At 55.8% G+C, this 17,655-nt stretch overlaps 1 protein-coding gene across 2 annotated transcripts in view; it reads left to right on the forward strand.

Annotated features, from left to right (window-relative positions):
- Window positions 1-17,655, forward strand: part of ADCK5 (aarF domain containing kinase 5) — a 925,852-nt gene that overhangs the window by 435,793 nt on the left and 472,404 nt on the right. The window lies entirely within an intron of this gene.

Genomic DNA, 17,655 nt, shown 5'->3' on the forward strand with positions numbered 1-17,655 from the left:
CAGGTCTGGTAGGAGGGAGAGCCAGAGGCTGCTGGCAGCCTAGTTCCATCCATTCATTTACCAACAGGTCGGGTAGGAGGGAGAGCCTGAGGCTGCCTACAGTCTAGTCCCGTCCATGCATTTACCAACAGTTTGGGTAGGAGGGGAGCCAGAGGCTGCCGACAGCCTAGTCCCATCCATGCATTTACCAACAGGTCGGGTAGGAGGGAGAGCCGGCAGCTCCATGCATTTACCAACAGGTCGGGTAGGAGGGAGAGCCAGAGGCTGCCTACAGTCTAGTCCCGTCCACGGGTAGGAGGGAGAGGCTGCCGGCAGCCTAGTCCCATCCATGCATTTACCAACAGGTCGGGTAGGAGGGAGAGCTGGAAGCTGCCGGGAGCCTAATCCAATCTATGCATTTACCAACAGGTCTGGTAGGAGGGAGAGCCAGAGGCTGCCTACAGTCTAGTCCCGTCCATGCATTTACCAACAGGTCGGGTAGGAGGGAGAGCCAGAGGCTGCCGGCAGCCTAGTCCAATCCATGCATTTACCAACCGGTCGGGTAGGAGGGAGAGCCAGAGGCTGCCTACAGTCTAGTCCCGTCCATGCATTTACCAACAGGTCGGGTAGGAGGGAGAGCCAGAGGCTGCCGGCAGCCTAGTCCTATCCATGCATTTACCAACAGGTCGGGTAGGAGGGAGAGCCAGAGGCTGCCTACAGTCTAGTCCCGTCCACGGGTAGGAGGGAGAGGCTGCCAGCAGCCTAGTCCCATCCATGCATTTACCAACAGGTCGGGTAGGAGGGAGAGCCGGAGGCTTCCGGCAGCCTAGTCCCATCCATGCTTTTACCAACAGGTCGGGTAGGAGGGAGAGCCGGAGGCTGCCGGGAGCCTAATCCAATCCATGCATTTACCAACAGGTCTGGCAGGAGGGAGAGCCAGAGGCTGCGTACAGTCTAGTCTCGTCCATGCATTTACCAACAGGTCGGGTAGGAGGGAGAGCCGGAGGCTGCTGGGAGACTAATCCAATCCATGCATTTACCAACAGGTCTGGTAGGAGGGAGAGCCAGAGGCTGCTGGCAGCCTAGTTCCATCCATTCATTTACCAACAGGTCGGGTAGGAGGGAGAGCGTGAGGCTGCCTACAGTCTAGTCCCGGACATGCATTTACCAACAGTTTGGGTAGGAGGGGAGCCAGAGGCTGCCGACAGCCTAGTCCCATCCATGCATTTACCAACAGGTCGAGTAGGAGGGAGAGCCAGAGGCTGCCGGCAGCCTAGTCCCATCCATGCTTTTACCAACAGGTCGGGTAGGAGGGAGAGCCAGAGGCTGCCTACAGTCTAGTCCCGTCCATGCATTTACCAACAGGTCGGGTAGGAGGGAGAGTCAGAGGCTGCCGGCAGCTTGGTCCCATCCACGCTTTTACCAACAGGTCGGGTAGGAGGGACAGCCAGAGGCTGCTGGCAGCCTAGTTCCATCCATTCATTTACCAACAGGTCGGGTAGAAGGGAGAGCCAGAGGCTGCCTACAGTCTAGTCCCGTCCATGCATTTACCAACAGGTCGGGTAGGAGGGAGAGCCAGAGGCTGCCGGCAGCCTAGTCCCATCCATGCATTTTCCAACAAGTCTGGTAGGAGGGAGAACCAGAGGCTGCCTACAGTCTAGTCCCGTCCACGGGTAGGAGGGAGAGGCTGCCAGCAGCCTAGTTCCATCTATGCATTTACCAACAGGTCTGGTAGGAGGGAGAGCCAGAGGCTGCCTACAGTCTAGTCCCGTCCATGCATTTACCAACAGGTCGGGTAGGAGGGAGAGCCAAAGGCTGCCTACAGTCTAGTCCCGTCCATGCATTTACCAACAGGTCGGGTAGGAGGGAGAGCCAGAGGCTGCCAGCAGCCTAGTCCCATCCATGCGTTTACCAACAGGTCGGGTAGGAGGGAGAGCCAGAGGCTGCCTACAGTCTAGTCCCGTCCACGGGTAGGAGGGAGAGGCTGCCAGCAGCCTAGTCCCATCCATGCATTTACCAACAGGTCGGGTAGGAGGGAGAGCCAGAGGCTGCCTACAGTCTAGTCCCGTCCATGCATTTACCAACAGGTCGGGTAGGAGGGAGAGCCAGAGGCTGCTGGCAGCCTAGTCCCATCCATGCATTTACCAACAGGTCGGGTAGGAGGGAGAGCCAGAGGCTGCCTACAGTCTAGTCCCGTCCACGGGTACGAGGGAGAGGCTGCCAGCAGCCTAGTCCCATCCATGCATTTACCAACAGGTCGGGTAGGAGGGAGAGCCGGAGGCTGACGGCAGCCTAGTTCCATCCATGCATTTGCCAACAGGTCGGGTAGGAGGGAGAGCCAGAGGCTGCCGGCAGCCTAGTCCCATCCATGCATTTGCCAACAGGTCGGGTAGGAGGGAGAGCCAGAGGCTGCCGGCAGCCTAGTTCCATCCATGCATTTGCCAACAGGTCGTGTAGGAGGGAGAGCCAGAGGCTGCCGGCAGCCTAGTCCCATCCATGCTTTTACCAGCAGGTCGGGTAGGAGGGAGAGCCGGAGGCTGCCGGCAGCCTAGTCCCGTCCATGCATTTGCCAACAGGTCAGGTAGGAGGGAGAGCCAGAGGCTGCCGGCAGCCTAGTCCCATCCATGCATTTGCCAACAGGTCGGGTAGGAGGGACAGCCAGAGGCTGCGGGCAGCCTAGTCCCGTCCATGCATTTGCCAACAGGTCAGGTAGGAGGGAGAGCCGGAGGCTGCCGGCAGCCTAGTCCCATCCATGCTTTTACCAGCAGGTCGGGTAGGAGGGAGAGCCGGAGGCTGCCGGCAGCCTAGTCCCGTCCATGCATTTGCCAACAGGTCAGGTAGGAGGGAGAGCCAGAGGCTGCCGGCAGCCTAGTCCCATCCATGCATTTGCCAACAGGTCGGGTAGGAGGGACAGCCAGAGGCTGCGGGCAGCCTAGTCCCGTCCATGCATTTGCCAACAGGTCAGGTAGGAGGGAGAGCCAGAGGCTGCCGGCAGCCTAGTCCCATCCATGCATTTGCCAACAGGTCGGGTAGGAGGGAGAGCCAGAGGCTGCCGGCAGCCTAGTCCCATCCATGCATTTGCCAACAGGTCGTGTAGGAGGGAGAGCCAGAGGCTGCCGGCAGCCTAGTCCCATGAAGGGTTCTATAACAAGGAGCTAGACTTTCTACTGCACATTGTTCTTGACAAACCTTTCCTAAAAGTACCCGAGAGCATTCCATGCCTGTACAATTGGGTGGAATTCTTGCATAGGTAGTTTACACAGACACTTGGTGGTTTATTCTTATCGCCTGTTTTCAAAGAATGTTTCAGCTTTACCAAAAATACTAACACATTTAGCCTCTATAAGTTTACCTGCTATATTATGCTACCTATTGACTTCAGTTGTGTTAAAATGCCCTCTTTTCATAATATTTGGGATTATTTCCAAGTACATACCTGAACTGTGGTCATTTCTTTATGCTTTATTTAATATAAATGAGTATGTTTTTCAGTAGTATACCGTGTATTCTGTACTTTGGCCATCCCCCTCCCTACTATGAGTAGACCCAGGAGACTGCTCCGTCATGCCCTAGAGGTTGGTCTTCACATGCCACTACCAGCAGAACATTCATATAATCATCCAAGCTTTGAATCACATTTGATTGGATGGGTTTTTATAATCTGTACCAGCCTGTGCCCTGAGCTTAAACACTGGTCACCATTTTGGGATCAGACAAACACGCCGTGGTTGCCAACTGATCTTGCTTAATGGCTACTGGGCATTCATTGTTTGATTCCTCTTGATTATCTGCCTGTGTTGTGCAGGGCCACTGGATTGCTGTTTTATTAGCAGTGCGATTTCTATTCCGCTCCTGTTGGGGTTGCATGCCACGGCTTGCACATATGTGCTCGGGTCCTCAGTCCTATTCGCCTATGGAACCACGAACGCCACCGAAAATGTTCATAATTTCCACCACTTCTTTCTTCTTCTTGCCAACCCTCTCCTAGAGCTGATTTTCTTGGAGTTTCTCTTATGGAGGTTACCTGAACGTCACTCTGGACACTGTCTTACTGATTTCATGAGGCACAACTCCTCTTGGGGAAGCAATGGCGTTTTCTGCCCCGGGCATAGGCTGTACTCTCAAGGCAAGCAAGGAGGATCTGGGGGATCCTCTAAAGGTCGCATCGGGTGACTTCTCTGGACCCCAAAGTTCCTCCATCTACCTTAATGGCTGATATACATGTGACTTTGTCAAACACGATAGCAAGCGTCTACTGCTGTGCAGCCTTAAAAATACAGGGCTACTTAGGGCAATACATCAAATATGCAGTTTCAGTCTTCTGTGAGACTTTTTGGGAAAATCAGTCTCAACAAAAATAAGTCTGGACAATAAAAAGGCTAGGCGGCTCCGTCTGTTAGCAAACTGATAACCGAAACAGAGTTTCTGGACTTAATGCTGTGGTGTAAGCATTTTAATGCGATGGTAGCAATTGGCCGCCTAATTGGGAGTAAATGGATGTATGGTGTTTAAGTCCTGTGACCTGGGCTGGGCTTTGTGGTGCTTCTTGTACATGTTTCATGATGGGAATGGCTGCCTTTTGGCAACTGCAAAAGCTTTCCTGACTCAATGCACATCCCTTCAGCGTGCAGAGTGTCAGGAGTGAGAGTGGCCTCCAATGAGTGGGAGGCTGCCATATGTTTGGCAGCTGCATGGGTTGTGAATCTGATGAGAGGCCTAAGGGCACCCCCAGCTCTAAGAATATGGTTCATAGGATCTGGCTGGCAGAGGATCTGTGGTAGCGCTGTTATCCAGCATGCGGTCTGGCATGGATTCACAGGCTCATGAATATTCCCCGTCATCAGGCTGGGAATCCTCGGTTAAGAAAAAATCAGTTTCAGTTTCGTTTCTGAACTGTCTTTCTACTAGTAATCAATCACTGGTCTCCGGGTCATACTGCCCCCAGCCAGTGACTGCCCTCTTCCTAAGCCCCCCTTCTGGCAGCCATCTTCAGATTTTTACCGCACGCTCAGTATTGGGAGTCCTCGTGCTGTAGCTCTTGACCTTTTACTGCGTTTTGTGTTTTTTCGAAGAGTTTACTCTTAGGTTTTCGGTCAATTGAGCCTCAAGCTTCACCAACTCTACTTCCGATCAACGGGGACCAGTTTTCGGAATTTTCTATGCCCCTCAAGGGCATCTTTTCGTTGTGTTTTCCACCTTCTGTGAGGATTCCAGAAGATCTTTGAGGCCTACCCCGCGTGGGCATGGCCCAGGACAAAGGAAGCATGACGCCTGTTGGATCCAAGCTGTTCAGGAGCTGCCCTGGATGCAGATTTCAGAACGTCTTTAAGGAGCATGAGCACTCTCGGTGGCTCTACTCTTCACGACAACAAATCGCACGTGGAGAAGGAATGTGCGTTTTGTAAGAACATGTCCGAACGGACAATGAAGGATCGTCGTATTCGACTCACCAACTGGCTGGAGGGGAAGAGCCCAGCAGAGTATGAGAAGAAGAAATCCGAGCAGTCTTCTAAGACCTTTGAGGGCGCTCCGGCGACGGGGGACCAACAAAAGGCAAAGCACAGCGAGTCCACGGGCACCGTGAGTGCCGATCAGTCGGGCTCCTCAGCTGCCAGGCAGGGCGCATTATCACCGACCCTATCAACCACGAGTCAACGCTCTGGCTCGGTGAAGAGGAAGTCGGAGAACCTGGGTAAGCTTCGAGAGAAGCCCCGGTCGATCCCGATGGAGACAGCCGAGGGGGAGCGAGGCGGTGACCCTCCCCCCAAGGTGAAGGCCTCAGGCACGCCCAAGGTTGTGAGGGCCCTGATTCACCCGGCTAAGGCCTCGATTGAAGGAGTTGTGGCGGCCCTGGCGAAACCTACGGAGGCTTCCCCGGTGGAGACGACTTCAGGGGCTAGAGTTTCCCTGCCACCCCGGAGGGAATCTTCTTTTCTGCCTACCGAGAAGACCCCCATGAAACCTCAGCAGGAGAAAGAGGGGGGACACGGTAGGCATAACGGACACGGATACCACCTCTGAGGATGAGTTGGCGAGCGTCCAAAAGATCCTGGACAGGAAGTTCGAAAAATACAGGGCCCACGGGAAGGATCCTGATGAGGAGAGCAACGGTGGAGCCGATGAGGAATATAGGGCTGCGGAGGATCCCACGCCCCAACCGTCGGTCCCGTTGCAGCCGGTGCCCGTACCACAGGACAGTTCAGGAGCTATCTTGATGGCTATACAGAACCTACCCTCCACCGGCGACCCAGCGGGACCTGGTCCGTTGGGGAGCCCGCCCAACAAGCGGAGACGAGTCCATCCTCCTCCCCCCTTCCAGCCTTCACCCCCATCCCCTCCCCTGAGGGATGAGATGGGAACGGAGACGGCAGGGACGGACGACGGTGGGGATGACGGAATGGACCTCCCTTCACCACCTCCTTGGGCCCCTGCCCAACGAGATTGGCTCCTTCCACGTCATGATCGCCAGGGCATCTGAGCTCTTCCAGCTCTGCCCCGAAGAACAGAAGGAAGGTTTCCTCTACCAACGGCGGGAGGCCAATAGGAAGACTGTCCTCTCAGTCCCATTACTGGACGACAGCTGGGATGAGGGGCTGGCCCTCCTGAAGAACCCGTCCACGGTTCCTGCTAAGAGAGACCGGTACGAGAAGAAGTACCAGGTCCCGGACTCCGCCCCTATGTGCCTCAGGGCACAGCTGACCTTGGATTCAGTGGTCTCCGCGGCAGCCAAGAAGAAAGCAGCGGGAGTGACGGCTTCAACTTCAACATCCCTGCCGGACGGCGAGGGGAAGAAGCTGGATGCCATGGGATGATGGGTCATCTCGTCTGCGGCGACGACGATTAAGGCGGCCAACGCCCTCGCGATCGTGACACGCTACGGCAGGGAGCTGTGGTTCAAGATCGCTCCCTTGCTGGGTTTCCTCCCAGACGACTGAGGCCCTGGAAATCCTACAGGAAGGCGAAGTGGCATTGGACCACGCCATTACGGTGGCCGCGGACATCGCCAACACCGGCTTTCGTCAGATGGGCAACAGCGTTTGCCTTTGCCGGCGTGGTTGGCTGAAGGCCACCGACTTCCGCCAGGACGTGCAGACTAGGGTTCTGGACATGCCCTTCGACTGGAACAACCTGTTCGGCAAGACAGTGGACGAATCACTACAGGCCATCAAGGCAGACACCGAGACGGCTCGGCCTTGGGTGTTCTTCAACAACGACGGCTGTCCTTTTGGAACTCCGGAGGCAAGCAAGGTGCCTCCAAAGGATTCGGCGGCGGTTCCTTGTACCGTCAAGCGGCCCGCTCCTCATCGCAGGAGGCCTACAGAGGATGCGGCAAGATGGGAGGATCCCATCGTCGTTGCAAGGGAGGCCAAGGCGGTAAGGCCACGACGAAACAGGATTAAACCGGCCTTGGCGTTGGGGCCCCAACCTGAGCTTCCCGGTGGGAGGCCGGCTGGTGAAATTCATCAGCGTGTGGGACTCCATCTCCACCGACCGTTGGGTGCTGGATGCCCTGGCCCGCGGGCACACTCTGGAATTTCAAAAGAGGTGTCCCCGTATTCCACCCATGTCCACGGAGGAAAACCACATCCCTCAACTGCTGCTGGAGGTACAGGCGATGCTAAGAAAGGGAGCCATTGAGCTCGTCCCAAAGAGGCTCCGGAGCGCCGGAGTGTACCCGCGATGCTTCCTCGTCTGGAAGAAGACCGGCGGTTGGCGACCCATCCTTGACCTTCGTCATCTAAACAAGTACATGAAGTCCCAGAAGTTCCGGATGGTCACCCTCCAGCATGTGCTGGGACAGCTGGAGGAAGGCGACTTCCTATCGTCGCTGGACTTGGAGGATGCCTACTTCAACATCCCCATTCTAAAAAGACATTGAAAATTCCTGCGATTTGTGGTCCAAGGGCGACACTATCAGTTCAAGCCCCTTCCCTTCGGATTGAAGTCGTCGCCCAGAGTATTCATCAAGTGCCTAGCACCAGTGGCGGCACGGCTGCGCCTGCAGGGGATCCACGTCTAACCCTACTTGGACGATTGGCTCATCCGAGCAAAGTCAAGAGAACTCACCGTCGATCACACAGCGAAGACCATCCAACTGCTCACTGATCTGGGATTCTCGATCAACTTCGCAAAATCCCACTTGGTACCGTCGCAAGTCGCCCTGTTCCTGGGAGCCAGGCTCGACAGTCGCGCTAATGGCCTCGCCATCGGAGGGAAGGACGAATGCCATCCTGGGCAAGGTACAACGACTGTTGACCATGGACGTGGCCAGGGTAAGGTCCATCAAGTCCCTACTCGGCATGATGTCCTCGTGCATCTACCTCATGCGCCTATGCAGACTGCGGATGCGGCCACTGCAGGAATTCCTCGACGCCCGTCGGATTCAAGCGAAGAGCAGCTTCGAAGACAGGATCTCACTCAACGAGCATTTCCGCCAAGCGATCCGGTGGTGTGGCACCCGCGCGCATCTGGCGGCGGGCATGGACTTCCAGAACCTGGCACATCAGGAAACCTTGATGACGGACCCCTCCCTGGAGGGATGGGGAGTGCACACCGGAGATCTCCACGCAAGAGGCCTTTGGCTCCCGGAGGAGAGGTCACTACACATCAATGTCCTGGAGCTCTGAGCCATGTTCTGGGCCCTCAGGTCGTTCCTTCCGTCCCTCAAGGGCAAAGTGGTAAGGGTGTTCACCGACAACACCACCACGATGTTCTACATCCGGAAGTAGCGGGGCACCAGATCCCCAGCCCTATCCAAGGAAGCGCAGGATCTGTGGCACTGGGCTGTCGCCCTAGGGATGTTTCTGGTACCCTTCCATCTGGCAGGAATCAAGAAAACCATCGCCGACTCACTCAGCAGGGAGCTGTGCTCGTGCCGCGAGTGGGAGCTGCGGCAGGATCAAGTGGATCTCCTATTCCGACGATGGGACAATCCCCAGGTTGACCTATTCGCGATGGCGACGAACGCCAAGTGCCAGAGGTTCGCCAGCAGGTTTCCCCAGCCGGGGAGCATGGGTGATGACTTCTCATTCCCCTGGGACGGCCTGTTCCCGTATGCGTTCCCACTGTTGCCGTTGCTGCTGCGACTCATCAACCAACTCAGACGGTCCCGGTGCAAGAGGATCCTCGTCGCACCTGCGTGGCTGAGGCAGATTTGGTTCCAGGACCTTCTGGACATGTCGGCACCCCCCCCCCAGTCAAACTGCCGACGGACGCGGATCTTCTTACCAGGGAAGGAGGCGCCATCCTCCACCACAACCTGGGGTCGCTGAACCTGCAGGCCTGGCTCCTGCAGCACTAGAGTTCGGAAGATACAAAATCCCGGCAGACTGCAAGGAAGTGCTTGCAAAGGCCAGGGCGTCCTCGACTCTGAAGTGCTATGGACACAAATGGAAGAGGTTCTCTGTCTGGTGCCGTGCACAGAAGATTAACCCTCTGCGGATTACGGCCCCTCAAGTGCTGGCCAAGGTGGGGCTGGCACATGCCTCCATCAAGATCCATCTGGCGGCTATCTCCCGCTACACCAGAACTCTGGGCGGTCATCCCTATGGTCTCATCGCCTGGTGAAGGAGTTCATGAAAGGACTGTGCCGATCGTTCCCGCCGGTGAAGGCTCTGGCCTCGGCGTGGGAGCTCAACGTGGTGCTGACCAGACTCATGGGGCTGCCATTCGAGCCTCTGCATTCGGCACCTTTGAAGTTCCTGTCATGGAAGACAGCGTTTCTTGTGGCCATCACCTCTGCACGAATAGTGGTAGGGATCCAGGCCCTCTCCTGTAAACCTACATACCTGACATTCCATGAGACGAGGGTGGTGCTGAGGACGTACCCCTCCTTCATGCCCAAGGTGCCATCTGACTTCCATCTCAACAAGCACTTGGTGTTACCTGTTTTCTTCCAGTCGCCGGCAGAGAGCACTTTGCACTCACTGGATGTGGCAAGAGCGCTGAAGTTCTACGTGGACCTCACGAAGAGTATTCGGAAAACTTCACAGCTTTTGTGAACTTTGGACTTGTGAAACAAGGGAAGGCCCTCTCGAAGGCTTCCATTTTCAGATGGCTCTCCGGTTGCATTATGCACTGTCACCGGTTGGCAAACTGACCCTTGCCCGGCCATCCGGGAGCCCATTTGACCACAGCGATCACTGCTACCACGCCATTCTTGTGTGGTGTACCCCTGCTGGACATCTGCAGGGCTGCTAAGTGGAGGTAGATGCACACCTTCACGAGATTCTACTGCGTCGGCCAGGATTCCAGGGAGGAGTCCAGGGTCGGCCAGGCAGTGCTGCGTAACCTGTTAGCTTGAAGGTGAGCCTGGTGAGGAAGTAAGAGATGCTTAATGTTGAGTTGTTGAAATGCTTAATGTTAAGCCCTGCCTACTCCCGTGGTTGTGCATGTGTGTACTGCTATGTATTCTTATATTCATGAGCATGTGAATCCATTCCAGACTCCAGGCTGGAGAAGGAACAAGTTAATTACCTGTAACTGTTGTTCTCCAGCATGGGTCTGGCATGTATTCACATGCAAACCCTCCCTCCTACCCCTCTGCGGCTCTTCTCTTGCTCTTACTGTTACTTTACGTGCTACCAGATCTGAAGATGGCTGCCAGAGGAGGGGCTTAGGTAGAGGGCAGTCATTGGCTGGGGGCAGTATGACCCGGAGACCAGTGATTGGTTACTAGTAGAAAGACAGTTCAGAAACTGATTTTTTCTTTACCGAGGATTCCTAGCCTGACGGGGAATATTAATGAGCATGTGAGTCCATGCCAGACCCATGCTGGAGAACAACAGTTACAGGTAAGTAAAGTGTTCCTTGCTGGCGCAGATGATCTGGCTGTTAGCTCTGTTGCTGGTTTATGATCTGGCTGTTAGCTCTGTTGCTGGTTTAGGATCTGGCTGTTAGCTCTGTTGCTGGAGCAAGCAGTGGATCTGGCTGGTAGCTCTGTTGCTGGAGCAGTGGATCTTGCTGGTAGCTCTGTTGCTGGAGCAGTGGATCTTGCTGGTAGCTCTGTTGCTGGAGCAGAGGATCTGGCTGGTAGCTCTGTTGCTGGAGCAGAGGATCTGGCTGGTAGCTCTGTTGCTGGAGCAGAGGATCTGGCTGGTAGCTCTGGTGCTGGAGCAGAGGATCTGGCTGGTAGCTCTGGTGCTGGTGCAGAGGATCTGGCTGGCAGTTCTGGTGCTGAAGCAGGTGATCTGGCTGGCAGCTCTGTTGCTGGAACAGAGGATCTGGCTGGTAGCTCTGTTGCTGGAGCAGAGGATTTGGCTGGTAGCTCTGGTGCTGGAGCAGAGGATCTGGCTGGTAGCTCTGGTGCAGGAGCAGAGGATCTGGCTCGTAGCTCTGGTGCTGGAGCAGAGGATCTGGCTGGTAGCTCTGGTGCTGGAGCAGAGGATCTGGCTGATAGCTCTGGTGCTGGTGCAGAGGATCTGGCTGATAGCTTTGGTGCTGGTGCAGAGGATCTGGCTGATAGCTCTGGTGCTGGTGCAGGGATCTGTGGTAGCGCTGTTGCTGGAGCAGATGCTCCGGCTGGTAGCTATGTTGCTGGAGCAGAGGATTTGGCTGGCAGAGGATCTGGGTGGTAGCTCTGGTGCTGGTGCAGAGGATCTGGGGTAGCGTTGTATCTTTATCAGGATCTGGCTGGTAGATCTGTTGCTGGAGCAGAGAATCTGTGGTAGCGCTGTTGCTGGAGCAGAGGATTTGGCTGGCAGAAGATCTAGCTGGTAGCTCTGTTACTCGTGCTGAGTATCTGGCTGGTAGCTCTGTTGCTGGAGCAGAGGATTTGGCTGGTAGCTCTGTTGCTGGAGCAGAGGATCTGGCTGGTAGCTCTGTTGCTGGAGCAGAGGATCTGGCTGGTAGCTCTGTTGCTGGAGCATTGGATCTGGCTGGTAGCCCTGTTGCTGGTGCAGAGGATCTGGCTGGTGGCTCTGTTGCTGGTGCAGGGATCTGTCTAGTAGCTCTGTTGCTGGAGCAGAGGATATGTGGTCGCGCTGTTGCTGGAGCAGAGGATCTGGCTGGTAGCTCTTTTGCCGGAGCAGAGGATCCGGCTGGCAGAAGATCTAACTGGTAGCTCTGTTGCTCGTGCTGAGTATCTGGCTGGTAGCTCTGTTGCTGGAGCAGAGGATTTGGCTGGCAGAGGGTCTGGCTGGTAGCTCTGTTGCTGGAGCAGAGGATCTGGCTGGTAGCTCTGTTGCTGGAGCAGAGGATCTGGCTGGCAGAGAATCTGGCTGATAGCTCTGTTTCTGGAGCAGAGGATCTGGCTGGTAGCTATGTTGCTGGAGCAGAAGATCTTGCTGGTAGCTCTTTTGCTGGAGCAGAGGATCTGGCTGGCAGAAGATCTAACTGGTAGCTCTGTTGCTGGAGCAGAGGATCTGTGGTAGCGCTGTTGCTGGAGTAGAAGATCTGGCTGGTAGCTCTGTTGCTGGAGCAGAGGATTTGACTGGCAGAGGGTCTGGCTGGTAGATCTGTTGCTGGAGCAGAGGCTATGGCTGGTAGCTCTGTTGCTGGAGCAGAGCATCTGGCTGGCAGAGAATCTGGCTGATAGCTCTGTTGCTGGAGCAAGCAGTGGATCTGGCTGGTAGCTCTGTTGCTGGTGCAGAGGATCTGGCTGGTAGCTCTGTTGCTGGAGCAGAGGATATGGCTGGTAGCTCTGTTGCTGGAGCAGAGGATATGGCTAGTAGCTCTGTTGCTGGAGCAGAGGATCTGGCTGGCAGAGGATCTGGCTGATAGCTCTGTTGCTGGAGCAGAGGATCTGGCTGGTAGCTTGGTTGCTGGAGCAGAGGATCCGGCTAGTAGCTCTGTTGCTGGAGCAGAGGATTTGGCTGGCAGAGGATCTGGCTGGTAGCTCTGGTGCTGGAGCAGAGGATCTGGCTGGTAGCTCTGTTGCTGGAGCAGGGATCTAGCTAGTATCTCTGTTGATGGAGCATAGGATTTTTCTGGTAGCTCTGTTGCTGGAGCAGAGGATCTGGCTGGTAGCTCGGTTGCTGGAGCAGAGGATCTGGCTGGTAGCTCTGTTGCTGGAGCAGAGGATTTGGCTGGCAGAGGATCTGGCTGGTAGCTCTGGTGCTGGAGCAGAGGATCTGGCTGGTAGCTCTGGTGCTGGAGCAGAGGATATGGCTGGTAGCTCTTTTGCTGGAGCAGAGGATCTGGCTGGCAGAAGATCTAGCTGGTAGCTCTGTTACTCGTGCTGAGTATCTGGCTGGTAGCCCTGTTGCTGGAGCAGTGGATCTGGCTGGTAGCTCTGTTGCTGGTGCAGAGGATCTGGCTAGTATCTCTGTTGATGGAGCATAGGATTTTTCTGGTAGCTCTGGTGCTGGAGCAGAGGATCTTTGGTAGCGTTGTTGCTTTATCAGGATCTGGCTGGTAGATCTGTTGCTGGAGCAGAGAATCTGTGGTGGCGCTGTTGCTGGAGCAGAGGATCTGGCTGGCAGAAGATCTAGCTGGTAGCTCTGTTACTCGTGCTGAGTATCTGGCTGGTAGCCCTGTTGCTGGAGCAGTGGATCTGGCTGGTAGCTCTGTTGCTGGTGCAGAGGATCTGGCTGGTGGCTCTGTTGCTGGTGCAGGGATCTGGCTGGTAGCTCTGTTGCTGGAGCAGAGGGTTTGGCTGGTAGCTCTGTTGCTGGAGCAGAGCATTTGGCTGGCAGAGGGTATGGCTGGTAGCTCTGTTGCTGGAGCAGAGGCTATGGCTGGTAGCTCTGTTGCTGGAGCAGAGGCTATGGCTGGTAGCTCTGTTGCTAGAGCAGAGGATCCGGCTGGTAGCTCTGTTGCTGGAGCAGAGGATCCGGCTGGTAGCTCTGTTGCTGGAGCAGAGGATCTGGCTGGTAGCTCTGTTGCTGGAGCAGAGGATCTGGTTAGTTGCTCTGGTGCTGGAGCAGAGGATATGGCTGGCAGCTCTGGTGCTGGTGCAGAGGTCTGGCTGGCAGCTCTGGTGCTGGTGCAGAGGATTTGGCTGGTAGCTCTGTTGCTGGAGCATAGGATTTTGCTGGTAGCTCTGTTGCAGGGGATCTGGCTGGTAGCTCTGCTGCCGGAGCATAGGATCTGGCTGGTAGCTCTGCTGCTGGAGCAGAGGATCTGGCTGGTAGCTCTGGTGCTAGTACAGAGGATCTGGCTGGTAGCTCTGGTGCTAGTACAGAGGATCTGGCTGGTACCTCTGGTGCTGGTACAGAGGATCTGGCTGGTAGCTCTGTTGCTGGTGCAGAGGATCTGGCTGGTAGCTCTGTTGCTGGAGTAGATGATCTGGCTGATGGCTCTGTTGCTGGAGAAGAGGATCTGGTTGGCAGAGGATCTAGCTAGTAGCTCTGTTGATGGAGCAGAGGATCTGGCTGGCAGAGGATCTAGCTAGTAGCTTTGTTGCTGTAGACGAGGATCTACCAAGTGGCGCTGTTGCTGGAGCTGAGGGTCTGGCTGGTAGCTCTGTTGCTGGTGCATAGGATCTGGCTGGTAGATCTGTTGCTGGAGCAGAGGATATGTGGTAGCGATGTTGCTGGAGCAGAGGATCTGGCTGGCAGAGGATATGGCTGGTAGCTCTTTTGCTGGAGTAGAGGATTTGGCTGGCAGAAGATCTAGCTGGTAGCTCTGTTGCTCGTGCTGCAGATCTGGCTGGTAGCTCTGTTGCTTTAGCAGGGGATCTGGCTGATAGCTCTGTTGAGCAGAGGATCTGGCTGGTAGCCCTGTTGCTAGAGCAGAGGATCTGGCTGGTAGCTCTGTTGCTGGAGCAGAGGATCTGGCTGGTAGCTCTGTTGATGGAACATAGGATCTTGCTGGTAGCTCTGTTGCTGGAGCAGAGGATCTGGCTGGTAGCTCTGTTGCTGGTGCAGAGGATCTGGCTGGTAGCTCTGTTGCTGGTGCAGATGATCTGGCAGGTAGCTCTGTTGCTGGTGCAGATGATCTGGCTGGTAGCTCTGTTGCTGTTGCAGAGGATTTGGCTGGTAGCTCTGGTGCAGAGGATCTGGCTGATGGCTGTGTTGCTGGAGTAGAGGATTTGGCTGATAGCTTTGGTGCTGGTGCAGGGATCTGGCTAGTAGCTCTGTTGCTGGTGCAGAGGATCTGGCTGGTAGCTCTCTTGCTGGAGCAGAGGATCTGGCAGGTAGCTCTGTTGCTGGTGCAGATGATCTGGCTGGTAGCTCTGTTGCTGTTGCAGAGGATTTGGCTGGTAGCTCTGGTGCAGAGGATCTGGCTGATGGCTGTGTTGCTGGAGTAGAGGATTTGGCTGATAGCTTTGGTGCTGGTGCAGGGATCTGGCTAGTAGCCCCGTTGCTGGAGAAGAGGATCTAGTTGGCAGAGGATCTAGCTAGTAGCTCTGTTGCTGGAGCAGAGGAACTGTCTGGTAGCTCTGTTGCTGGAGCAGAGGATCTGGCTGGCAGAGCATCTGGCTGGCAGAGGATCGGGCTGGTAGCTCTGTTGCTGGAGCAGAGGATCGGGCTGGTAGCTCTGTTGCTGGAGCAGAGGATCGGGCTGGTAGCTCTGTTGCTGGAGCAGAGGATCTGGCTGGTAGCTCTGTTGCTGGAGCAGAGGATCTGGCCGGTAGCTCTGTTGCTGGAGCATTGGATCTGGCTGGTAGCCCTGTTGCTGGTGCAGAGGATCTGGCTGGTGGCTCTGTTGCTGGTGCAGGGATCTGTCTAGTAGCTCTGTTGCTGGAGCAGAGGATATGTGGTCGGGCTGTTGCTGGAGCAGAGGATCTGGCTGGTAGCTCTTTTGCCGGAGCAGAGGATCCGGCTGGCAGAAGATCTAACTGGTAGCTCTGTTGCTCGTGCTGAGTATCTGGCTGGTAGCTCTGTTGCTGGAGCAGAGGATTTGGCTGGCAGAGGGTCTGGCTGGTAGCTCTGTTGCTGGAGCAGAGGATCTGGCTGGTAGCTCTGTTGCTGGAGCAGAGGATCTGGCTGGCAGAGAATCTGGCTGATAGCTCTGTTTCTGGAGCAGAGGATCTGGCTGGTAGCTATGTTGCTGGAGCAGAAGATCTTGCTGGTAGCTCTTTTGCTGGAGCAGAGGATCTGGCTGGCAGAAGATCTAACTGGTAGCTCTGTTGCTGGAGCAGAGGATCTGTGGTAGCGCTGTTGCTGGAGTAGAGGATCTGGCTGGTAGCTCTGTTGCTGGAGCAGAGGATTTGGCTGGCAGAGGGTCTGGCTGGTAGATCTGTTGCTGGAGCAGAGGCTATGGCTGGTAGCTCTGTTGCTGGAGCAGAGCATCTGGCTGGCAGAGAATCTGGCTGATAGCTCTGTTGCTGGAGCAAGCAGTGGATCTGGCTGGTAGCTCTGTTGCTGGAGCGGAGGATCTGGCTGATAGCTCTGTTGCTGGAGCAGAGGATCTGGGGTAGCGTTGTTGCTTTATCAGGATCTGGCTGGTAGATCTGTTGCTGGAGCAGAGAATCTGTGGTGGCGCTGTTGCTGGAGCAGAGGATCTGGCTGGCAGAAGATCTAGCTGGTAGCTCTGTTACTCGTGCTGAGTATCTGGCTGGTAGCCCTGTTGCTGGAGCAGTGGATCTGGCTGGTAGCTCTGTTGCTGGTGCAGAGGATCTGGCTGGTGGCTCTATTGCTGGTGCAGGGATCTGGCTGGTAGCTCTGTTGCTGGAGCAGAGGGTTTGGCTGGTAGCTCTGTTGCTGGAGCAGAGCATTTGGCTGGCAGAGGGTCTGGCTGGTAGCTCTGTTGCTGGAGCAGAGGCTATGGCTGGTAGCTCTGTTGCTGGAGCAGAGGCTATGGCTGGTAGCTCTGTTGCTAGAGCAGAGGATCCGGCTGGTAGCTCTGTTGCTGGAGCAGAGGATCCGGCTGGTAGCTCTGTTGCTGGTGCAGAGGATCTGGCTGGTGGCTCTGTTGCTGGTGCAGGGATCTGGCTGGTAGCTCTGTTGCTGGAGCAGAGGGTTTGGCTGGTAGCTCTGTTGCTGGAGCAGAGCATTTGGCTGGCAGAGGGTCTGGCTGGTAGCTCTGTTGCTGGAGCAGAGGCTATGGCTGGTAGCTCTGTTGCTGGAGCAGAGGCTATGGCTGGTAGCTCTGTTGCTAGAGCAGAGGATCCGGCTGGTAGCTCTGTTGCTGGAGCAGAGGATCCGGCTGGTAGCTCTGTTGCTGGAGCAGGGGATCTGGCTGGTAGCTCTGCTGCCGGAGCATAGGATCTGGCTGGTAGCTCTGCTGCTGGAGCAGAGGATCTGGCTGGTAGCTCTGGTGCTAGTACAGAGGATCTGGCTGGTAGCTCTGGTGCTAGTACAGAGGATCTGGCTGGTACCTCTGGTGCTGGTACAGAGGATCTGGCTGGTAGCTCTGTTGCTGGTGCAGAGGATCTGGCTGGTAGCTCTGTTGCTGGAGTAGATGATCTGGCTGATGGCTCTGTTGCTGGAGAAGAGGATCTGGTTGGCAGAGGATCTAGCTAGTAGCTCTGTTGATGGAGCAGAGGATCTGGCTGGCAGAGGATCTAGCTAGTAGCTTTGTTGCTGTAGACGAGGATCTACCAAGTGGCGCTGTTGCTGGAGCTGAGGATCTGGCTGGTAGCTCTGTTGCTGGTGCATAGGATCTGGCTGGTAGATCTGTTGCTGGAGCAGAGGATATGTGGTAGCGATGTTGCTGGAGCAGAGGATCTGGCTGGCAGAGGATATGGCTGGTAGCTCTTTTGCTGGAGTAGAGGATTTGGCTGGCAGAAGATCTAGCTGGTAGCTCTGTTGCTCGTGCTGCAGATCTGGCTGGTAGCTCTGTTGCTTTAGC

The sequence above is a fragment of the Ambystoma mexicanum genome, chromosome 5q (assembly GCF_040938575.1).
Source record: "Ambystoma mexicanum isolate Mex_15411 chromosome 5q, UKY_AmexF1_1, whole genome shotgun sequence".
NCBI classification, from domain to species: domain Eukaryota; kingdom Metazoa; phylum Chordata; class Amphibia; order Caudata; family Ambystomatidae; genus Ambystoma; species Ambystoma mexicanum.